We start from the raw sequence: 22,466 nt of genomic DNA, 5'->3' as shown, positions 1-22,466 counted from the left end.
TACGTATGCATATGAGATGAATAATGTAGGGTATGTAACATTATATTAGGTAGCATTGTTTAAAGTGGCTAGTGATATATTTTACATCATTTCCCATCAATTCCCATTATTAAAGTGGCTGGAGTTGAGTCAGTGTCAGTGTGTTGGCAGCAGCCACTCAATGTTAGTGGTGGCTGTTTAACAGTCTGATGGCCTTGAGATAGAAGCTGTTTTTCAGTCTCCCGGTCCCAGCCTTAATGCACCTGTACTGACCTCGCCTTCTGGATGATAGCGGGGTGAACAGGCAGTGGCTCGGGTGGTTGTTGTCCTTGATGATCTTTATGGCCTTCCTGTAACATCGGGTGGTGTAGGTGTCCTGGAGGGCAGGTAGTTTGCCCCCGGTGATGCGTTGTGCAGACCTCTCTACCCTCTGGAGAGCCTTACGGTTGTGGGCGGAGCAGTTGCCGTACCAGGCGGTGATGCAGCCCGCCAGGATGCTCTCGATTGTACATCTGTAGAAGTTTGTGAGTGCTTTTGGTGACAAGCCGAATTTCTTCAGCCTCCTGAGGTTGAAGAGGCGCTGCTGCGCCTTCTTCACGATGCTGTCTGTGTGAGTAGACCAATTCAGTTTGTCTGTGATGTGTATGCGGAGGAACTTAAAACTTGCTACCCTCTCCACTACTGTTCCATCGATGTGGATAGGGGGTGTTCCCTCTGCTGTTTCCTGAAGTCCACAATCATCTCCTTAGTTTTGTTGACGTTGAGTGTGAGGTTATTTTCCTGACACCACACTCCGAGGGCCCTCACCTCCTCCCTGTAGGCCGTCTCGTCGTTGTTGGTAATCAAGCCTACCACTGTTGTGTCGTCCGCAAACTTGATGATTGAGTTGGAGGCGTGCGTGGCCACGCAGTCGTGGGTGAACAGGGAGTACAGGAGAGGGCTCAGAACGCACCCTTGTGGGGCCCCAGTGTTGAGGATCAGCGGGGTGTAGATGTTGTTGCCTACCCTCACCACCTGGGGGCGGCCCGTCAGGAAGTCCAGTACCCAGTTGCACAGGGCGGGGTCGAGACCCAGGGTCTCGAGCTTGATGACGAGCTTGGAGGGTACTATGGTGTTGAATGCCGATGAACAGCATTCTCACATAGGTATTCCTCTTGTCCAGATGGGTTAGGGCAGTGTGCAGTGTGGTTGAGATTGCATCGTCTGTGGACCTATTTGGCCGTTAACCAATTGGAGTGGGTCTAGGGTGTCAGGTAGGGTGGAGGTGATATGGTCCTTGACTAGTCTCTCAAAGCACTTCATGATGACGGAAGTGAGTGCTACAGGGCGGTAGTCGTTTAGCTCAGTTACCTTAGCTTTCTTGGGAACAGGAACAATGGTGGCCCTCTTGAAGCATGTGGGAACAACAGACTGGTATAGGGATTGATTGAATATGTCCGTAAACACACCGGCCAGCTGGTCTGCGCATGCTCTAAGGGCGCGGCTGGGGATGCCGTCTGGGCCTGCAGCCTTGCGAGGGTTAACACCTTTAAACCTCGGCTGCAGTGAAGGAGAGTCCGCATGTTTTCGTTGCAGGCTGGTTTTCTTCTTGTAGTCCGTGATTGACTGTAGACCCTGCCACATACCTTTTGTGTCTGAGCCGTTGAATTGAGATTCTACTTTGTCTCTGTACTGGCGCTTAGCTTGTTTGATAGCCTTGTGGAGGGAATAGCTGCACTGTTTGTATTCGGTCATGTTACCAGTCACCTTGCCCTAATTAAAAGCAGTGGTTCGCGCTTTCAGTTTCACGCGAATGCTGCCATCAATCCACGGTTTTTGGTTAGGGAATGTTTTAATCGTTGCTATGGGAACGACATCTTCAACGCACGTTCTAATGAACTCGCACACCGAATCAGCGTATTCGTCAATGTTGTTATCTGACGCAATACGAAACATCTCCCAGTCCACGTGATGGAAGCAGTCTTGGAGTGTGGAGTCAGCTTGGTCAGACCAGCGTTGAACAGACCTCAGCGTGGGAGCTTCTTGTTTTAGTTTCTGTCTGTAGGCAGGGATCAACAAAATGGAGTCGTGGTCAGCTTTTCCGAAAGGAGGGCGGGGCAGGGCCTTATATGCGTCGCGGAAGTTAGAGTAACAATGATCCAAGGTTTTTCCACCCCTGGTTGCGCAATCGATATGCTGATAAAATTTAGGGAGTCTTGTTTTCAGATTAGCCCCAGCTACAATGAATGCAGCCTCCGGATAAATGGATTCCAGTTTGCAAAGAGTCAAATAAAGTTCGTTCAGAGCCATAGATGTGTCTGCTTGGGGGAGGATATATACGGCTGTGATTATAATCGAAGAGAATTCTCTTGGTAGATAATGTGGTTGACATTTGATTGTGAGGAATTCTAAATCAGGTGAACAGAAGGATTTGAGTTCCTGTATGTTTCTTTCATCACACCATGTCTCGTTAGCCATAAGGCATACGCCCCCGCCCCTCTTCTTACCAGAAAGATGTTTGTTTCTGTCGGCGCGATGCGTGGAGAAACCCGCTGGCTGCACCGCCTCCGATAGCGTCTCTCCAGTGAGCCATGTTTCCGTGAAGCAAAGAACGTTACAGTCTCTGATGTCCCTCTGGAATGCTACCCTTGCTCGGATTTCATCAGCCTTGTTGTCAAGAGACTGGACATTGGCGAGAAGAATGCTAGGGAGTGGTGCACGATGTGCCCGTCTCCGGAGTCTGACCAGAAGACCGCCTCGTTTCCCTCTTTTACGGAGTCGTTTTTTTGGGTCGCCGCATAGGATCCATTCCGTTGTCCTGGTTGAAAGGCAGAACACAGGATCTACTTCGTGAAAATCATATTCTTGGTCGTACTGATGGTGAGTTGACGCTGATCTTATATTCAGTAGTTCTTCTCGACTGTATGTAATGAAACATAAGATGACCTGGGGTACTAATGTAAAAAACAAAACGTAAAAAAAACAAAAAACTGCAGTTTCCTAGGAACGCGAAGCGAGGCGGCCATCTCTGTCGGCGCCGGAAGTAAGATAGCCCGGTTAGCCAAAGTGCGGGAGCACTGGTTGGTCGGTCCAATTGAGGTAGTATGTACATGAATGTATAGTTAAAGTGACTATGCTATACTATATGATAAACGGAGAGTAACAGCAGCGTAAAATAGTGGTTGGGGGGTGGGGATGCAGATAGTCCGGGTAGCCATTTGATTACCTGTTCAAAAGTCTTATGGCTTGGGGGTAAAAACTGTTGAGAAGCCTTTTTGCCCTAGACTTGGCACTCCGGTACCGCTTGCCATGCGGTAGTAGAGAGAACAGTCTATGACTGGGGTCTTCAACAATTTTTAGGGCCTTCCTCTGACACCGCCTGGTGTAGAGGTCCTGGATGGCAGGCAACTTAGCCCAAGTGATGAACTGGGCAGTATGCACTACCCTCTGTAGTGCCTTGCGGTCAGAGGTCGAGCAATTGCCATACCAGGCAGTGATGCAACTATAGCTGCTATACCTAATATAGCTGCTATAGCTAATATAGCTGCTATAGCTACTTTTGCTAGTATAACTGCTGTAGCTAAAATAGCTGCTATAGCTACAATAACTACCATAGTTACTATAGTTATAGTAGTTACTATAACTACTATAACCATAGTTACTATAGTTATAGTAGTCTATAACTACTATAGTTACTATAACTACTATAGCTAATATAACTACTATAGCTACTATAACTACTAACTACTATAGTTACTATAACTACTATAGTTACTATAACTACTATAGTTACTATAACTACTATAGTTACTATAGCTACCATAACTACTATAGCTACTAAAGTTCCCATAACTACTATAACTACTATAGTTACTATAACTACTGTAGTTACTATAACTACTATAGTTACCATAGTTACTATAACTACTATAGTTACCATAACTACTACAGCTACTAAAACTAGTATAGTTACTAGAACTACTAAAGTTACCCTAACTACTATAACAACTAATGTTCCATAACTACTCTAGCTACTATAGCTACCATAGCTACTAAAGTTACCATAACTACTATAACTACTATAGCTAACTATAGCTAAAATAACTACTATAGTAGTTACTTCTATAGCTACCATAGCTAATAAAGCTACTAAGTTACCATAAATACTATAGCTACTATAGCTAATATAACTGCTATAGCTAATATGACTGCTATAGCTAATATAACTGCTATAGCTACCACAAATACTACAACTACTACAACTACTACTAAAGCTACTATAGCTACCAAAGCTACTTAAGTTACCATAACTACTATAGCTAATATAACTACTATAGCTAATAACTACTATAGCTACTATAACTACTATAGTTACCATACCTATTATATCTATTATAGTTAATGTAACTACTATAGTTACTATAGCTACTATAACTACTAAAGTTACCATAACTACTATAACTACCATAGTTACCATAACGACTATAGCGACTAAAGTTACCATAACTACTGTAGCTACTCACAGTAGGGCGTGAATACTGTATAGAAAAGCCCCCTCGGCGCCTTATAAGTACTATAAATACAGACGTGTAATCACACAGCGTAAACAGTGTGTGAAGGAGAAGATGACCTAAAGAGAGTGGCCTTGGGGACAAAGATATTCTGCCATTGATCTAATACAGTCATACAAGCGGCGATGAACAAACTGTCACTCACACACACACACACACACACACACACACACACACACACACACACGGCTGTCCAGGATCTCTGAAGTCAGCTCAGCTTAGCTCAGTGTGTGTTACAGCAGGGTGACAGGCACCGGAAGACACGCAGCGTCTCACTCATTCATATATATACACACACACACACACCATCTGCGGGGTGACAGAAGAGGTTTGCCCTGCACTGTCTGACAGAAACAAACGCTGGGTTGTCTCAGACTGGGGTTGGAGATCAACACTGAAGAGATGCTTGAAGGGAACAACAACAGTGTTTCTTAGACAGCTACCAAGGACACGGTCTAAAGAACACACACACCTGTCTGTCTGTCTGTCTGTCTGTCACTCTGTCTGTCACTCTGTCTGTCACTCTGTCTGTCACTCTGTCTGTCTGTCTGTTAGCAGTCCGTCCGTCTGTCTGTCTGTCTGCCTGTCTGTCTGCCTGCCTGTCACTCTGTCTGTCTGTCTGTCTGTTAGCAGTCCGTCCGTCTGTCTGTCTGCCTGCCTGTCTGTCTGTCTGTCTCTGCCTGCCCGTCTGTCTGTCTGTCTCCTAGATACTGTCTCTCTCCCCCCCTCCCTCCTAGATACTGTCATTGGAAGATCTTTCATGTTCTAACCTCACTACCTCTGGCATTCCTAATAACAAAAATATAATCATTAATTTCATCACAACAGCTAAAGAACTGTGAAGTTGAATTAATCTTAGCTGGAGTGATATTATTTATATTTGGTTTACGTGTTTCTTTCTGGTGGCTTACACTACAGCGCAGTACAATGTGACTGTTGAAAACAGACATTGAGCCTGAGTCTCCTTTATCTCCACAGTAATGATTAATGTCCGTGTCAATTACACTCTGCTATTTCAGCAGCACCCGCCTCCATTTTATTCTGTGTTCTGATGTGGATGACAAGCTCAAAAAGCAGCCTTGAAGTCAGGGAGAGAAAATAACACCCAGGCAGTGTGTGTGTGTGTGTGTGTGTGTGTGTATGTGAGAGCAAAGAGCTCTCTCGTAGACTCCGTGTGTCCCTGAGCCACAGCTCCATCCTTCTGCCTCTATCTGCCAAATAGAGTTCCCGAGTGGCACAGCGGTCTAAGGCACGGCATCTCAGTGCAAGAGGCTTCACTACAGCCCTGGTTCGAATCCAGGCTGTATCACATCTGGCCATGATTGGGAGCCCCATAGGGCGGCGCACAATTGGCCCAGCGTTGTCCGGGTTTGGCCGGGATAGACCGTCATTGTAAATGAGAATTTGTTCTCAACCGACTTTCCTAGTTAAATAAAGGTTAAATAAAATAAATAAATAAGAGCGCCTCTCCTAAAGCCACACCCCTATTGCTATTCTCCAGCACGGCCACAGCACCGCAGAGCACATTTGATGTGACTGACAGCCCCCTATTCTCCATCACACCTCATTGTCTGTGGAAGCATCCCAAAAGTGCGCCCTATTGCCTATATAGTGCACTACAACTGTCCAGGGCCTTATGAGGCTAAAGTAGTGTACTATGTAGGGAATAGGGTGCCATTTCCGACGCAACATGTGACATTCCTGTGCTGTATTTGTCTGCTAGCCGCTATGAGAAAGATAGATAGGTCGCGTTTCAAATGGTACAGTGACAGTGACTTTCCCCACAACGCAGTGATAGTAATAACACAATACACTGAGGGGACAAAACATTAAGAACACCTGCTCTTTCCTTGACAGACTGTCCAGGTGAATCCAGGGGAAACCTATGATCTCTTATTGATGTCACCTGTTAAATCCACTTCAATCAGTGTAGATGAAGGGGAGGAGACGGGTTAAAGAAGGATTTTTAAGCCTTGAGACAACTGAGACATGGATTGTGTATGTGTGCCATTCAGAGGGTGAATGAGCAAGACCAAATATTGAAGTGCCTTTGAACAGGGTGTGGTAGCAGGTGCCAGGAGCACCTGTTTGTGTCAAGAACTGCAACACTGCTGGGTTTTTCACACTCAACAGTTTCCCGTGTGAAGAATGGTCCACGACCCAAAGGACATCCAGCCAACTTGACACAACTGTAGGAAGCATTGGAGTCAACACGGTCCAGCATCCCTGTGGAACGCTTTCAACACCTTGTAGAGTCCATGCCCTGACAAATTGAGGCTGTTCTGAGGGAAAAGGGGGAGAGTGCAACTCAATATTAGGAAGGTGTGATATGTGCCATGGCAAACTTTTTAAAGCACTTCCTGATTACAGATGTGAGTGCTACAGGGTGGTAGTCATCACTTCCTGATTACAGAGGTGAGTGCTACAGGGTGGTAGTCATCACTTCCTGATTACAGATGTGAGTGCTACAGGGTGGTAGTCATCACTTCCTGATTACAGATGTGAGTGCTACAGGGTGGTAGTCATCACTTCCTGATTACAGATGTGAGTGCTACAGGGTGGTAGTCATAACGGCAGGTAACTTTAGAGTTCTTGGGAACAGGAACGATGGTGGTCATCTTGAGACGTAGGGATTACAGACTGGCACATGGAGATGTTGAAACTGACCGTGAAGATGCAGCTAGCTGGTCTGCGGATGCTCTGAGAATGCACCCTGGAAAACCGTCCTGTCCCCGTGGCCTTGCGAATGTTGACCAGATTAAAAGCCTTACTTATGTCGGCCTTGGAGAGAGAGAGGGAGAGATCACCCAGTCCTCTGGGATGGCGGGCCCATCATGCACGGCTCTGTGTTTTTGTCGAAGCGTGCATGAAATGCATTGAGTTCGTCTGGTAGAGGAGCATGGTTGGGGGCAGATCAAGATTGGGTCTTCCTTTGTAATCTGTAATGGACTCTAGCCCCTGCCACATGTGCCTAGCGTTGGAGCCGGTCTAATAGGATTCCACCTTGTTCCTGTATTGGAGTTTCTCCTGTTTGACGGCTCTGTGGAGGAGGTCATTGGTGAGTGGTTGAGATGCATGTTTAGAGTATTACAGTCCAACTGCCTTCCACTCTGTCAACCTGGCTGCACTGTTACTGTCACTTCTCAAGCCAACGGAGCTACTCATCCAGCACTACATCTCTCTTCACCTTCATCCTCCTCTCTCTCCCTCTCTGTATGTCTTCTTTGACCTTACATTTCTCCTTTCTGTCTCCCATCTTCCCTGCCCCATCACCCTCTGTCCTGCCCTATCACACTCTTCCCTGCCCCATCACCCTCTGTCCTGCCCCATCACACTCTTCTCTGCACCATCACACTCTTCCCTGCCCCATCACACTCTTCTCTGCACCATCACACTCTTCTCTGCACCATCACACTCTTCTCTGCACCATCACACTCTTCTCTGCACCATCACACTCTTCTCTGCACCATCACACTCTTCTCTCCCATCACACTTCTCTGCACCATCACCTCTCTCTTCCTTCTCCCCATCACCTCTTCCCTGCCCCATCACTTTCCTGCCCCCACCTTCCCTGCCCCACCCCTCCCTTCCTCATCACCCTCCTCCCTGCCCCCACCCTCCCTGCACCATCACCCTCTTCCCTGCCCCCACCTCTCCCTGCACCATCACCCTCTTTCCTGCCCCCACCTCTCTCTGTACCATCACCCTCTTCCCTGCCCCATCACCCTCTTTCCTGCCCCCACCTCTCCCTGCACCATCACCCTCTTCCCTGCCCCATCACCCTCTTCCCTGCCCCCACCCCTCCCTTCCTCATCACCCTCTTCCCTGCCCCCACCTCTCCCTGCACCATCACCCTCTTCCCTGCCCCCACCTCTCCCTTCCTCATCACCCTCTTTCCTGCCCCCACCTCTCCCTGCACCATCACCCTCTTTCCTGCCCCCACCTCTCCCTGCACCATCACCCTCCTTCCTGCCCCCACCTCTCCCTGCACCATCACCCTCCTCCCTGCCCCCACCTCTCCCTGCCCCATCACCCTCCTCCCTGCCCCCACCTCTCCCTGCCCCCACCTCTCCCTGCCCCCACCTCTCCCTGCCCCCACCTCTCCCTTCCCTCACCTCTCCCTTCCCCATCACCCCCTCCCTACCCCCACCTCTCCCTGCCCTCACCTCTCCCTGCCCTCACCTCTCCCTTCCCCATCACCCTCCTCCCTGCCCCCACCTCTCCCTGCCCCATCACCCTCTTCCCTCTTCCCTGCCCCATCACCCTCATCACCCTCCTCCCTGCCCCCATCCCTTCCTCATCACCCTCCTCCCTGCCCCCACCCCTCCCTTCCTCATCACCCTCTTCCCTGCCCCCCCCCTCCCTCCCTTCCTCATCACCCTCCTCCCTGCCCCCACCCTCCCCTTCCTCATCACCCTCCTCCCTGCCCCCACCCTCCCTTCCTCATCACCCTCTTCCTTGCCCCCACCTCTCCCTTCCTCATCACCCTCCTCCCTGTCCCCACCTCTCCCTGCACCATCACCCTCTTCCCTGCCCCCACCTCTCCCTGCCCCATCACTCTTCCCTGCCCCCACCTCTCCCTGCCCCCACCTCTTCCTTCCCCATCACCCTCCCTATGTCACTCGCTCCCCTCCCTTTTCTTCACTCTCCTCTCCTCTCACCCTCTCTACTCTTCTCCCTCCTCTGCTCATCTCCCCACCCCCTCCTCCTCCCCCGTCCTCCTGAGCGGTCTTATAATGGTGTGAGCTCAGAGAAATACTCAAGAATTATCTCAGCGGGCTTCTGGTCAATGTGTTCCAGCAGTCGATGTGAGAGCCATCACTCGCTCAACTACCCATGGTACACGCCAGTCCCAGTCACCTCCTCAACCACACTCTCTCTTTCATGCACACACACACACACCACACACACACACACACACACACACATGGCAGAAGCACTAAATGGAAGTTAGGTTGTGTTTGTGTGTGAACAAAAACAGTAAAGAAAGAAAAAGAGGGAGTGAGAGAGTGAGTGAAGGAATGAGACAGAAACGCTGCACTAACGAAAGGAGGTTGAGCTGTGGGATGTTATTAGCCTCATTTCAACAGGACATTCCAGGTAAAACTCACTGTATTAATATTGTGTCAGTTTAACTTCCTCTGCAGGCATAAAGACCTGAATAACATGAATAGTCAATGGATTATTAATGTCCATGATCACACACACACACACACACACACACACACACACACACACGTGTGCGCGCAACTCCACACAGCACATGTGACTCACAGCCAAGGTTTGTTGATCCAAAACTCCTCCCCGAACTCCAATGAACAATTTCACACAAATATCCAGACAGGCAGATAATGATCTGATCTTCACATAGAGGACTACCAGCTGACTGATCACATTACTATGCAGTAGCTAACACTAAGGTTTAGTGTGTATTAAATATCCCCCTTTTCAATGTAATAGCATTAGTGACAACACTGGCATAGACTGTGTCTGTGTCCCAATTGGCATGCTATGTCCTATATAGTGCACTACTTTTGCACTATATAGGGCATAGGGAGCCATTTATGACACAAGCTATGATTCATAATGAAGCCATGATAATGTATTCATAGAATCTTCCAACAGGAAATAATGAACCAGGAGCTCAGAGACATCTGGTACACGACTGCATCCCTCCCTCCATCCATCTCTCTCTCCCTCCCTCTCTCCCTCCCTCCATCCCTCCCTCCCTCCATCCCTCCCTCCATCCATCTCTCCCTCCATCTCTCCCTCCATCTCTCTCTCCATCCCTCTCTCCCTCCATCCCTCTCTCCATCCATCCCTCTCTCCATCCATCCCTCTCTCTCTCTCCATCCCTCTCTCTCTCCATCTCTCTCTCTCTCCTCCCCCTCTCTCTCTCTCCATCCCTCTCTCTCTCTCCATCCTCTCTCTCTCTCCATCCCTCTCTCTCTCTCCATCTCCATCCCAGACTCTCTCTCTCTCCATCCTGCTCTCTCTCTCTCCATCCTGAACTCAGGTCTCTCTCTCTCTCCATCCCAGGCTCTCTCTTCTCTGTCTCTCTCTCTCTCTCTCCATCCTCCCTCTCTCTCTCTCCCCCTCCCTCCCTCCATCCCTCTCTCTCCATCCCTCCCTCTCTCCCTCCCTTTCCATCCATCCCTCATTCCAGCCATCCCTGTCTCCCTCTCTCTCTCTCTCTCCATCTATCTCTCCAGCCCTCTCTCTCCATCTCTCTCCAGCCCAGACAAGGGTTCAAATAGTATTAATTTTCTGGAATAATACCAAAAGTACAAACCCAACCTATCTCGCACTCCAGGCAGGCTCATGCAAATACTCAAGCTCAAACAGATTACTATTTGAACAAATACAAATTGAACCCAGGTCTGATGCACAAGGGAGAGGTCATGTGTAGGTTACACAGGCCATATGTTTTCTGTCTACTTAATGACGTCAACATCACCACGCAGTAGAACCCTAGGCCTGTGGGATGGACTGTAAAGACGTAGCTTCACACCCTCACTACGACCCCCTGACCTCAGCTGAACGTCTCTTCAATGTAACCTATATGTTGAGAGGGATTATGATCCAACTGAGAATATATAACTCCAGTCTATAGTCTCACTCTGTAACTCCAGTCTCACTCTGTAACTCCAGTCTCACGCTGTAACTCCAGTCTATAGTCTCACTCTGCAACTCCAGTCTATAGTCTCACTCTGTAACTCCAGTCTCACTCTAACTCCAGTCTCACTCTGTAACTCCAGTCTATAGTTTCACTCTGTAACTCCAGTCTATAGTCTAATTCTGTAACTCCAGTCTATAGTCTCACTCTGTAACTCCAGTCTATAGTCTCACTCTGTAGTCTCATTCTGTAACTCCAGTCTATAGTCTCACTCTAAACTCCAGTCTAACTCCAGTCTATAGTCTCACTCTCTGTAACTCCATTCTCACTCTGTAACTCCAGTCTATAGTCTCACTCTGTAACTCCAGTCTATAGTCTCACTCTGTAACTAACTCTGTAACTCAGTCATAGTCTGTAACTCCTGTAACTCCAGTCTCACTCTGTAACTCCAGTCTATAGTCTCACTCTGTAACTCCAGTCTATAGTCTCACTCTGTAACTCCAGTCTATAGTCTCACTCTGTAACTCCAGTCTATAGTCTCACTCTGTAACTCCAGTCCCACTCTGTAACTCCAGTCTATAGTCTCACTCTGTAACTCCAGTCCATAGTCTCACTCTGTAGCTCCAGTCTATAGTCTCACTCTGTAACTCCAGTCTATAGTCTCACTCTGTAACTCCAGTCTCACTCTGTAGTCAGTCAGTCTCACTCTGTAACTCAGTCTATAGTCTCACTCTGTAACTCCAGTCTCACTCTGTAACTCCAGTCTATAGTCTCACTCTGTAACTCCAGTCTATAGTCTCACTCTGTAACTCCAGTCTCACTCTGTAGCTCCAGTCTATAGTCTCACTCTGTAACTCCAGTCTATAGTCTCACTCTGTAACTCCAGTCTATAGTCTCACTCTGTAACTCCAGTCTATAGTCTCACTCTGTAACTCCAGTCTCACTCTGTAACTCCAGTCTCACTCTGTAACTCCAGTCTATAGTCTCACTCTGTAACTCCAGTCTATAGTCTCACTCTGTAACTCCAGTCTATAGTCTCACTCTGTAACTCCAGTCTATAGTCTCACTCTGTAACTCCAGTCTCACTCTGTAACTCCAGTCTATAGTCTCACTCTGTAACTCCAGTCTATAGTCTCACTCTGTAACTCCAGTCTATAGTCTCACTCTGTAACTCCAGTCTCACTCTGTAACTCCAGTCTCACTCTGTAACTCCAGTCTATAGTCTCACTCTGTAACTCCAGTCTATAGTCTCACTCTGTAACTCCAGTCTATAGTCTCACTATGTAACTCCAGTCTCACTATGTAACTCCAGTCTCACTCTGTAGCTCCAGTCTATAGTCTCACTCTGTAACTCCAGTCTATAGTCTCACTCTGTAACTCCAGTCTATAGTCTCACTCTGTACTCCAGTCTAGTCTCACTCTGTAACTCCAGTCTCACTCTGTAACTCCAGTCAGTCTCACTCTGTAACTCCAGTCTCACTCTGTAACTCCAGTCTCACTCTGTAACTCCAGTCTCACTCTATAGTCTACTCTAACCAGTCTATAGTCTCACTCTGTAACTCCAGTCTATAGTCTCACTCTGTAACTCCAGTCTATCAGTCTCACTCTGTAACTCCAGTCTATAGTCTCACTCTGTAACTCCAGTCCAGTCTCACTCTGTAACTCCAGTCTCAGTCTCTGTAACTCCAGTCTATAGTCTCACTCTGTAACTCCAGTCTATAGTCTCACTCTGTAAGTCTCACTCTGTCTATAGTCTCACTCTGTAACTCCAGTCTCAGTCTACTGTAACTCAGTCAGTCTCACTCTGTAGCTCCAGTCTATAGTCTCACTCTGTAACTCCAGTCTACTCCAGTCTCACTCTGTAACTCCAGTCTATAGTCTCACTCTGTAACTCCAGTCTATAGTCTCACTCTGTAACTCCAGTCTATAGTCTCACTCTGTAACTCCAGTCTATAGTCTCACTCTGTAACTCCAGTCTCACTCTGTACTCCAGTCTATAGTCTCTGTAACTCCAGTCTCACTCTGTAACTCCAGTCTAGTCTCACTCTGTAGCTCCAGTCCAGTCTATAGTCTCACTCTGTAACTCCAGTCTATAGTCTCACTCTGTAACTCCAGTCTATAGTCTCACTCTGTAACTCCAGTCTATAGTCTCACTCTGTAACTCCAGTCTCACTCTGTAACTCCAGTCTATAGTCTCACTCTGTAACTCCAGTCTATAGTCTCACTCTGTAACTCCAGTCCAGTCTACTGTAGCCAGTCTATAGTCTCACTCTGTAACTCCAGTCTATAGTCTCACTCTGTAACTCCAGTCTCACTCTGTAACTCCAGTCTCAGTCTCTGTAACTCAGTCAGTCTCACTCTGTAACTCCAGTCTAACTAGTCTCTGTAACTCCAGTCTAGTCTCACTCTGTAACTCCAGTCTATAGTCTCACTCTGTAACTCCAGTCTCACTCTGTAACTCCAGTCTATAGTCTCACTCTGTAACTCCAGTCTATAGTCTCACTCTGTAACTCCAGTCTATAGTCTCACTCTGTAACTCCAGTCTATAGTCTCACTCTGTAACTCCAGTCTATAGTCTCACTCTGTAACTCCAGTCTCACTCTGTAGCTCGTCTAGTCTCACTACTCCTCCAGTCTCACTCTCTGTAACTCCAGTCTATAGTCTCACTCTGTAACTCCAGTCAGTCTCACTCTGTAACTCCAGTCTATAGTCTCACTCTGTAACTCCAGTCTATAGTCTCACTCTGTAACTCCAGTCAGTCTCACTCTGTAACTCCAGTCTATAGTCTCACTCTGTAACTCCAGTCTATAGTCTCACTCTGTAACTCCAGTCTATAGTCTCACTCTGTAACTCCAGTCTATAGTCTCACTCTGTAACTCCAGTCTATAGTCTCACTCTGTAACTCCAGTCTCACTCTGTAACTCCAGTCTATAGTCTCACTCTGTAACTCCAGTCTATAGTCTCACTCTGTAACTCCAGTCTATAGTCTCACTCTGTAACTCCAGTCTATAGTCTCACTCTGTAACTCCAGTCTATAGTCTCACTCTGTAACTCCAGTCTATAGTCTCACTCTGTAACTCCAGTCTATAGTCTCACTCTGTAACTCCAGTCTCACTCTGTAGCTCCAGTCTATAGTCTCACTCTGTAACTCCAGTCTATAGTCCCACTCTGTAACTCCAGTCTATAGTCTCACTCTGTAGCTCCAGTCTATAGTCTCACTCTGTAGCTCCTCCAGTCTATAGTCTCACTCTGTAACTCCAGTCTCCAGTCTCACTCTGTAACTCCAGTCTATACTCTGTAACTCCAGTCTATAGTCTCACTCTGTAACTCCAGTAGTCTCACTCTGTAACTCCAGTCTATAGTCTCACTCTGTAACTAGTCTCACTCTGTAACTCCAGTCTATAGTCTCACTCTGTAACTCCAGTCTATAGTCTCACTCTGTCCAGTCTCCAGTCTCACTCTGTAAGCTCCAGTGTATAGTCTCACTCTGTAGCTCCAGTCTATAGTCTCACTCTGTAACTCCAGTCTATAGTCTCACTCTAACTCCAGTCTAACTCCAGTCTATAGTCTCACTCTGTAACTCCAGTCTATAGTCTCACTCTGTAACTCCAGTCTCACTCTGTAGCTCCAGTCTCATCTGTCTCCAGTCATAGTCTCTGTAACTCCAGTCTATAGTCTCACTCTGTAACTCCCAGTCTCACTCTGTAGCTCCAGTCTATAGTCTCACTCCAGTCAGTCTCACTCTGTAACTCCAGTCTATAGTCTCACTCTGTAACTCCAGTCTATAGTCTCACTCTGTAACTCCAGTCTCACTCTGTAACTCCAGTCTATAGTCTCTCTGTAACTCCAGTCTATAGTCTCACTCTGTAACTCCAGTCTATAGTCTCACTCTGTAACTCCAGTCTCACTCTGTAGCTCCAGTCTATAGTCTCACTCTGTAGCTCCAGTCTATAGTCTCACTGTAACTCCAGTCTATAGTCTCCACTCCAGTCTATAGTCTCACTCTGTAAGCTCCAGTCTATAGTCTCACTCTGTAACTCCAGTCTATAGTCTCACTCTGTAACTCCAGTCTATAGTCTCACTCTGTAACTCCAGTCTATAGTCTCACTCTGTAACTCCAGTCTATAGTCTCACTCTGTAACTCCAGTCTATAGTCTCACTCTGTAACTCCAGTCTCACTCTGTAACTCCAGTCTATAGTCTCACTCTGTAACTCCAGTCTCACTATGTAACTCCAGTCTATAGTCTCACTCTGTAACTCCAGTCTCACTCTGTAGCTCCAGTCTATAGTCTCACTCTGTAACTCCAGTCTCACTATGTAACTCCAGTCTATAGTCTCACTCTGTAACTCCAGTCTCACTCTGTAGCTCCAGTCTAGTCTCAGTCTCACTCTGTAACTCCAGTCTATAGTCTCACTCTGTAGCTCCAGTCTATAGTCTCACTCTGTAACTCAGTCCAGTCACTCTGTAACTAGTCTCACTCTGTAACTCCAGTCTATAGTCTCACTCTGTAACTCCAGTCTCACTCTGTAACTCCAGTCTATAGTCTCACTCTGTAACTCCAGTCAGTCTCACTCTGTAACTCCAGTCTATAGTCTCACTCTGTAACTCCAGTCTATAGTCTCACTCTGTACTCCTCCAGTCTCACTCTGTAACTCCAGTCTATAGTCTCACTCTGTAACTCCAGTCTATAGTCTCACTCTGTAACTCCAGTCTATAGTCTCACTCTGTAACTCCAGTCTATAGTCTCACTCTGTAACTCCAGTCTATAGTCTCACTCTGTAGCTCCAGTCTATAGTCTCACTCTGTAACTCCAGTCTCACTCTGTAACTCCAGTCTCACTCTGTAGCTCCAGTCTACAGTCTCACTCTGTAACTCCAGTCTCACTCTGTAGCTCCAGTCTATAGTCTCATTCTGTAGCTCCAGTCTATAGTCTCACTCTGTAACTCCAGTCTATAGTCTCACTCTGTAACTCCAGTCTATAGTCTCATTCTGTAACTCCAGTCTATAGTCTCACTCTGTAACTCCAGTCTATAGTCTCTCTGTAACTCCAGTCTCAGTCACTCTCCAGTCTCACTCTGTAACTCCAGTCTCACTCTGTAACTCCAGTCTATAGTCTCACTCTGTAACTCCAGTCTATAGTCTCACTCTGTAACTCCAGTCTCACTCTGTAACTCCAGTCTCACTCTGTAACTCCAGTCTATAGTCTCACTCTGTAACTCCAGTCTATAGTCTCACTCTGTAACTCCAGTCTATAGTCTCACTCTGTAACTCCAGTCTATAGTCTCACACTGTAACTCCAGTCTATAGTCTCACTCTGTAACTCCAGTCTATAGTCTCACTCTGTAACTCCAGTCTATAGTCTCACTCTGTAACTCCAGTCTATAGTCTCACTCTGTAACTCCAGTCTATAGTCTCACTCTGTAACTCCAGTCTATAGTCTCACTCTGTAACTCCAGTCTATAGTCTCACTCTGTAACTCCAGTCTCACTCTGTAGCTCCAGTCTATAGTCTCACTCTGTAACTCCAGTCTATAGTCTCACTCTGTAACTCCAGTCTATAGTCTCACTCTGTAACTCCAGTCTATAGTCTCACTCTGTAACTCCAGTCTATAGTCTCACTCTCCAGTCTATAGTCTCACTCTGTAACTCCAGTCTATAGTCTCACTCTCTGTAACTCCAGTCTATAGTCTCACTCTGTAACTCCAGTCTCACTCTGTAACTCCAGTCTATAGTCTCACTCTGTATAGTCTCACTCCAGTCTATAGTCTCACTCTGTAAGTCTCCAGTCTCACTCTCTGTAAGTCTCACTCTGTAACTCCAGTCTATAGTCTCACTCTGTAACTCCAGTCTATAGTCTCACTCTGTAACTCCAGTCTATAGTCTCACTCTGTAACTCCAGTCAGTCTCACTCTGTAACTCCAGTCAGTCTCACTCTGTAACTCAGTCTAATCCAGTCTCACTCTGTAACTCCAGTCTATAGTCTCACTCTGTAACTCCAGTCTATAGTCTCACTCTGTAACTCCAGTCTATAGTCTCACTCTGTAACTCCAGTCTCACTCTGTAGCTCCAGTCTATAGTCTCACTCTGTAGCTCCAGTCTATAGTCTCACTATGTAACTCCAGTCTATAGTCTCACTCTGTAACTCCAGTCTATAGTCTCACTCTGTAACTCCAGTCTCACTCTGTAACTCCAGTCTATAGTCTCACACTGTAACTCCAGTCTATAGTCTCACTCTGTAACTCCAGTCTGTAGTCTCACTCTGTAACTGCAGTCTCACTATGTAACTCCAGTCTATAGTCTCACTCTCCAGCTCCAGTCTACTCCAGTCTCACTCTGTAACTCCAGTCTATAGTCTCACTCTGTAACTCCAGTCTATAGTCTCTCCAGTCTCACTCTGTAACTCCAGTCTATAGTCTCACTCTGTAACTCCAGTCTCACTCTGTAACTCCAGTCTCTAGTCTATAGTCTCACTCTGTAACTCCAGTCTCCAGTCTCACTCTGTAACTCCAGTCTCAGTCTCACTCTGTAACTCCAGTCTCACTCTGTAACTCCAGTCTATAGTCTCACTCTGTAACTCCAGTCTATAGTCTCACTCTGTAACTCCAGTCTATAGTCTCACTCTGTAACTCCAGTCTATAGTCTCACTCTGTAACTCCAGTCTCACTCTGTAGCTCCAGTCTATAGTCTCACTATGTAACTCCAGTCTATAGTCTCACTCTGTAACTCCAGTCTATAGTCTCACTCTGTAACTCCAGTCTATAGTCTCACTCTGTAACTCCAGTCTATAGTCTCACTCTACTCCAGTCTCTCACTCTGTAACTCCAGTCTATAGTCTCACTCTGTAACTCCAGTCTATAGTCTCACTCTGTAACTCCAGTCTATAGTCTCACTCTGTAACTCCAGTCTATAGTCTCACTCTGTAACTCCAGTCTCACTCTGTAACTCCAGTCTATAGTCTCACTCTGTAACTCCAGTCTATAGTCTCACTCTGTAACTCCAGTCTCACTCTGTAACTCCAGTCTATAGTCTCACTCTGTAACTCCAGTCTATAGTCTCACTCTGTAACTCCAGTCTATAGTCTCACTCTGTAACTCCAGTCTATAGTCTCACTCTGTAACTCCAGTCTATAGTCTCACTCTGTAACTCCAGTCTCACTCTGTAACTCCAGTCTATAGTCTCACTCTGTAACTCCAGTCTATAGTCTCACTCTGTAACTCCAGTCTATAGTCTCACTCTGTAACTCCAGTCTATAGTCTCACTCTGTAACTCCAGTCTCACTCTGTAACTCCAGTCTATAGTCTCACTCTGTAACTCCAGTCAGTCTCACTCTGTAACTCCAGTCTATAGTCTCACTCTGTAACTCCAGTCTATAGTCTCACTCTGTAACTCCAGTCTATAGTCTCACTCTGTAACTCCAGTCTATAGTCTCACTCTGTAACTCCAGTCTATAGTCTCACTCTGTAACTCCAGTCTATAGTCTCACTCTGTAACTCCAGTCTGTAACTCCAGTCTATAGTCTCACTCTGTAACTCCAGTCTCAGTCTCACTCTGTAACTCCAGTCTATAGTCTCAGTCTCTGTAACTCCAGTCTATAGTCTCACTCTGTAACTCCAGTCTATAGTCTCACTCTGTAACTCCAGTCTATAGTCTCACTCTCTCCAATAGTCTCACTCTGTAACTCAGTCTATAGTCTCACTCTGTAACTCCAGTCTATAGTCTCACTCTGTAACTCCAGTCTATAGTCTCACTCTGTAACTCCAGTCTCAGTCTCTGTAACTCCAGTCTGTAACTCCAGTCTATAGTCTCACTCTGTAACTCCAGTCTATAGTCTCACTCTGTAACTCCAGTAGTCTCACTCTGTAACTCCAGTCTATAGTCTCACTCTGTAACTCCAGTCTCACTCTGTAACTCCAGTCTATAGTCTCACTCTGTAACTCCAGTCTATAGTCTCAGTCTCTGTAACTCCAGTCAGTCTCACTCTGTAACTCCAGTCTATAGTCTGTCATAGTCTCACTCTGTAACTCCAGTCTATAGTCTCACTCTGTAACTCCAGTCTCATAGTCTCTGTAACTCCAGTCTCACTCTGTACTCCAGTCTCACTCTGTAACTCCAGTCTATAGTCTCACTCTGTAACTCCAGTCTATAGTCTCACTCACTCAGTCTCACTCTGTAACTCCAGTCTATAGTCTCACTCTGTAACTCCAGTCAGTCTCACTCTGTAACTCCAGTCTATAGTCTCACTCTGTAACTCCAGTCTATAGTCTCACTCTGTAACTCCAGTCTCACTCTGTAGTCTCAGTCTCTGTAACTCCAGTCTATAGTCTCACTCTGTAACTCCAGTCTATAGTCTCTGTAACTCCAGTCTATAGTCTCACTCTGTAGTCTCACTCTGTAACTCCAGTCTATAGTCTCACTCTGTACTCCACTCAGTCTCACTCTGTAGCTCCAGTCTATAGTCTCACTCTGTAACTCCAGTCTATAGTCTCACTCTGTAACTCCAGTCTATAGTCTCACTCTGTAACTCCAGTCAGTCTCACTCTGTAACTCCAGTCTATAGTCTCACTCTGTAACTCCAGTCTATAGTCTCACTCTGTAACTCCAGTCTATAGTCTCACTCTGTAACTCCAGTCTATAGTCTCACTCTGTAACTCCAGTCTATAGTCTCACTCTGTAACTCCAGTCTATAGTCTCAGTCTCACTCTGTAACTCCAGTCTATAGTCTCACTCTGTAACTCCAGTCTCTCAGCTCCAGTCTGTCTCACTCTGTAACTCCAGTCTATAGTCTCACTCTGTAACTCCAGTCTATAGTCTCACTCTGTAACTCCAGTCTATAGTCTCACTCTGTAACTCCAGTCTATAGTCTCACTCTGTAACTCCAGTCTATAGTCTCACTCTGTAACTCCAGTCTATAGTCTCACTCTGTAACTCCAGTCTATAGTCTCACTCTGTAACTCCAGTCTATAGTCTCACTCTGTAACTCCAGTCTCACTCTGTAACTCCAGTCTCACTCTGTAACTCCAGTCTATAGTCTCACTCTGTAACTCCAGTCTCACTCTGTAGCTCCAGTCTATAGTCTCACTCTGTAACTCCAGTCTATAGTCTCACTCTGTAACTCCAGTCTCTGTAACTAGTCTGTAACTCCTCACTCTGTAACTCCAGTCTATAGTCTCTCACTCTGTAATAGTCTCACTCTGTAACTCCAGTCTATAGTCTCACTCTGTAACTCAGTCTATAGTCTCACTCTGTAACTCCAGTCTATAGTCTCACTCTGTAACTCCAGTCTATAGTCTCACTCTGTAACTCCAGTCTATAGTCTCACTCTGTAACTCTAGTCTCACTCTGTAACTCCAGTCTCACTCTGTCTCCAGTCTCACTCTGTAACTCCAGTCTATAGTCTCACTCTGTAACTCCAGTCTCACTCTGTAACTCCAGTCTCACTCTGTAACTCCAGTCTATAGTCTCACTCTGTAACTCCAGTCTATAGTCTCACTCTGTAACTCCAGTCTATAGTCTCACTCTGTAACTCCAGTCTATAGTCTCACTCTGTAACTCCAGTCTATAGTCTCACTCTGTAACTCCAGTCTATAGTCTCACTCTGTAACTCCAGTCTCACTCTGTAACTCCAGTCTCACTCTGTAACTCCAGTCTATAGTCTCACTCTGTAACTCCAGTCTATAGTCTCACTCTGTAACTCCAGTCTCACTCTGTAGCTCCAGTCTATAGTCTCACTCTGTAACTCCAGTCTATAGTCTCACTCTGTAACTCCAGTCTATAGTCTCACTCTGTAACTCCAGTCTATAGTCTCACTCTGTAACTCCAGTCTATAGTCTCACTCTGTAACTCCAGTCTATAGTCTCACTCTGTAACTCCAGTCTATAGTCTCACTCTGTAACTCCAGTCTATAGTCTCACTCTGTAACTCCAGTCTATAGTCTCACTCTGTAACTCCAGTCTATAGTCTCACTCTGTAACTCCAGTCTATAGTCTCACTCTGTAGCTCCAGTCTATAGTCTCACTCTGTAACTCCAGTCTATAGTCTCACACTCTGTATAGTCTCACTCTCCAGTCTATAGTCTCACTCTGTAACTCCAGTCTATAGTCTCACTCTGTAACTCCAGTCTATAGTCTCACTCTGTAACTCCAGTCTATAGTCTCACTCTGTAACTCCAGTCTATAGTCTCACTCAGTCTCACTCTGTAACTCCAGTCTATAGTCTCACTCTGTAACTCCAGTCTATAGTCTCACTCTGTAACTCCAGTCTCACTCTGTAGCTCCAGTCTATAGTCTCAGTAACTCCAGTCTCACTCTGTCTATCCAGTCTCACTCTGTAACTCCAGTCTCAGTCTCTGTAACTCCAGTCTCAGTCTCACTCTGTAACTCCAGTCTATAGTCTCACTCTGTACTCCAGCTCCAGTCTATAGTCTCACTCTGTAACTCCCAGTCTCACTCTGTAGCTCAGTCTATAGTCTCACTCTGTAGTCTCCAGTCTACTCCAGTCTCATAGTCTCACTCTGCTCCAGTCTATAGTCTCACTCTGTAACTCCAGTCTGTAACTAGTCTCACTCTGTAACTCCAGTCTATAGTCTCACTCTGTAACTCCAGTCTATAGTCTCACTCTGTAACTCCAGTCTATAGTCTCACTCTGTAACTCCAGTCTATAGTCTCACTCTGTAACTCCAGTCTATAGTCTCACTCTGTAACTCCAGTCTCACTCTGTAACTCCAGTCATAGTCTCACTCTGTAACTCCAGTCTATAGTCTCACTCACTAGTCTCACTCTGTAACTCCAGTCTATAGTCTCACTCTGTAACTCAGTCAGTCTCACTCCACTCCAGTCTCACTCTGTAACTCCAGTCTATAGTCTCACTCTGTAACTCCAGTCTATAGTCTCACTCTGTAACTCCAGTCTCACTCTGTAGCTCCCAGTCTATAGTCTCACTCTGTAACTCCAGTCTATAGTCTCTCTGTAACTCCAGTCTATAGTCTCACTCTGTAACTCCAGTCTATAGTCTCAGTCTCTGTCTCACTCTAACTCCAGTCTATAGTCTCACTCTGTAACTCCAGTCTATAGTCTCACTCTAACTCCAACTCCAACTCCAGTCTATAGTCTCACTCTGTAACTCCAGTCTATAGTCTCACTCTGTAACTCCAGTCTATAGTCTCACTCTGTAACTCCAGTCTCACTCTGTAACTCCAGTCTATAGTCTCACTCTGTAACTCCAGTCTATAGTCTCACTCTGTAACTCCAGTCTATAGTCTCACTCTGTAACTCCAGTCTATAGTCTCACTCTGTAACTCCAGTCTATAGTCTCACTCTGTAACT

General features: G+C 46.3%; 1 protein-coding gene across 1 annotated transcript in view; it reads right to left on the bottom strand.

Moving 5' to 3' along the window:
• The window catches only part of LOC112236938 (amyloid-beta A4 precursor protein-binding family A member 1-like), a 135,813-nt gene that overhangs the window by 87,189 nt on the left and 26,158 nt on the right, over positions 1 to 22,466 (bottom strand). The window lies entirely within an intron of this gene.

This window comes from Oncorhynchus tshawytscha, linkage group LG12, assembly GCF_018296145.1.
Source record: "Oncorhynchus tshawytscha isolate Ot180627B linkage group LG12, Otsh_v2.0, whole genome shotgun sequence".
Lineage (NCBI taxonomy): Eukaryota > Metazoa > Chordata > Actinopteri > Salmoniformes > Salmonidae > Oncorhynchus > Oncorhynchus tshawytscha.
Note: the sequence above shows the minus strand (reverse complement) of the source record. Positions and strands in the feature narration are given on the sequence as shown.